Consider the following 2,915-nt stretch of genomic DNA (forward strand, 5'->3'; position numbering starts at 1 on the left):
AATTTCAGCCCATGGTTGTCAAAACTGCTGTCGCTCCTTGTGATTTAATCCAATTCCAGCCCATTTTGACGGGGTTTACCTCTTCCGTTATTTTCTCCCGACTCCGATGACCGATTGAGCCTAAATTTTCACAGGTTTGTTATTTTATATATAAGTTGTGATACACGAAGTGTGGGCCTTTGAACAATACTGTTTACCGAACGTGTCCAATGGCATTAAAGCTACTTATTTTAGTCATCACTTTGGTTTCCTTTTAGTTCGAAGGTTTGCTGCACATCTCTGTGATACCTTTGTGGCTAAATAAATGAATTTTATTAATATTATTAATATTTTAAAGAGAAGAGACGAAATGTAAACAAATTAAATTCACAATGAGACAGCGTCATAGAAATCATCGGCACTCTTATTGTTTTACAATCGGCTGGCAATTAAAACCGCATCAAACGGTTAATTATCACAATAAACCGTCCTTCATTACAATATGAAGTAAATAACTATACTAACTATCCAACAAAAGGGACGTTAAAGCATATTGACAATTTATCATTAAGACCTAAACAGTTCTGAGAACAATTTAAGTATGACTTTGTAAAAGAGTATACAAAAGTTAGTTTGAGTTGACATGGTGTGGTGCAAACATTGGTAAAGGAATCAATTTGACTCATCTCCCGACGAACAAGCTTCTAAAAATGAGTAACTTCTTTTTGTTTCTAGAAATATAAGTGTGGGCGGAAGGACCTGTAGCTGATTATTCCGAGATCGAAAACACTGAAAATCACAAGTCGGGAGAATTTATTGCCCATTAGAAAGTTTGAATTGAAATTGAATTGAAGAAGATAGTTGCTTTCTATAATTGCCACCACCACTGATCAAAAACCTTAAAGTTGAATGTTTTGTAAGACTTTGTACTGCAGGAGAATTAAACTGACTGAATTCAAATACGAATGCCGCAACCATCCCAGTTAACTTCGCTATCGTTTAACTCTTTACACTATATAAATCATGAACATGAACAACAAATTCAATCGTAGAGGACCCTACGAGAGAAAGTAACCAAACAGACGAGACCACACATACACTACTGACTTTAACATTTTAAATTCTACTGTATTATATACAAAATGACAAAGTTCTCTAGTCCACCTCTAGGGGAAAACATGTGGGATTTTATGCTCTGACTAGAAAGTAGGAAATGAGTAGCTTTATATCAGTTTCTGTTTTCACTTAAAACTTCCAAACATGGCGTAATTTCCAGAGTTGAATTACAGTTCTATGTAAATGTGATCGAATCACTCAACCAAAGCCTTCCCTTTTATGTAATAAGAACCCCCGAAATTGCAAACACCATAGCAGTGTGGGACGTCTGCACAGCGTCTTAAAACCTGAAGTACAATTTTGACCAACACTTTGCCCTTGTTGCATTTTTGATACAGAGTCAATGTAATACAGGGTTCGTTCGAAACGAACGATCACTCGCCACTCTCATAGTGACGTCATGTACCTGGGGCAAGCCCCCAGTGACCCACTCCACAAGCAGGGCCCTGGGGCTGACCCGAGTGAGCCCCTGGAATGACGTCAAAGCTATTCGAACGCACCAGGGGAAGACCGGGGTCGACCCAGGGAAGCTAAACAAACGCACCCACAGATACGAGGATGCACTTCAAATTTGTCTACACTTTGAAGAAGCATAAAACCCTTTTGGCCACAACAGGTGAACAGCAACAAATTAAATCAACAAGTCATACATACATTCAAGACACAAGTGAATAGGTCAAAAAATCACTTTAGATTTAGACCATTTGAAATTCCTTTTAGCGTAGGGGGTAATTGAATTAAAGATTTTTAACAACTGTATAAAAATCTGTACACAACTTGGTTATTTACTTTTGTGTGTGTTATTTTTACAAAAATTTACAAATGCACCAATGTTTCCCTTGGTAAAACATGCTGTCAATTACGATAATAAAGCCTCAATGTTCCGCTCTTTACATATCCCTACCGCCCTTCCCCTTCAACAAATATGTAGCAGGGACCAAGTTCAGAGAGAGAAGAAAGAATGGGCCCAAATTTGTACTGTCTAAACAGTGCTACAACTGTAACTTAGGGTATAGGGTATCAGACCAAGATGGCTGTGATGTAACATGGCTATAGACCGCTCTATTGCAACGTCACATTCCAAATTTTTGCCAACCAAAAATGCAAAGCAAACACAGGTGTAGGTACAGTTTGTAAAAAAGTTACACAAATATTAAAAAAATAGTGATGGATTCGTTGGAAATAAGGCAACAAATCATGGGATGCCAAGTATAACAATCTGACCCACTAGAGTGACATTTTTTGAGGAGTTATGCATACCACGTTGCTAAGAAATTATTTTCTTGAAAGCTGTTAAGAGTTTAGACATTGTGCTCTTTGTTTATTCTTAACCACCCTAATTGGAATCTGCGTGCCATGTCTTTCATACAATATCTACATCCCTTGTGAAAACCATTATTTTGCCGGCAGTGTTCATTTTGTCCGTCTTTTTTTTTTTCAGGTGAAGAGATTGTGAATGAAATTGTTCCCTCTGTGGACATTCTTCAAGGAGTTATGCATACCACACTGCTAAAAAAATGATTTACTTGAAGGGTGTTCAAAGAGTTAAAGGATTTGGGTACTTTTTAAAAATGTCCATAGATTTACACTAAACTTACAGGGTTTAAAGATAATGATAGTGGAAAGCTTCCCTTAAAATATTACGTACTGAGGTGCTGTAGTTTTTGAGAACTGAGTAAAACAATGTCATGAAAATACGTTTGTACATGCTTAAAATAATTTTCGTCTCATGAGACGAAAATTATTTTCATGACATTGTTTTACTCATTTCCCAAAAACTACGTAATATTTCTACTATCATTATCTTCAAACTGTGTAAG

Source organism: Asterias rubens, chromosome 4 (genome assembly GCF_902459465.1).
Source record: "Asterias rubens chromosome 4, eAstRub1.3, whole genome shotgun sequence".
In the NCBI taxonomy this organism is placed as follows: domain Eukaryota; kingdom Metazoa; phylum Echinodermata; class Asteroidea; order Forcipulatida; family Asteriidae; genus Asterias; species Asterias rubens.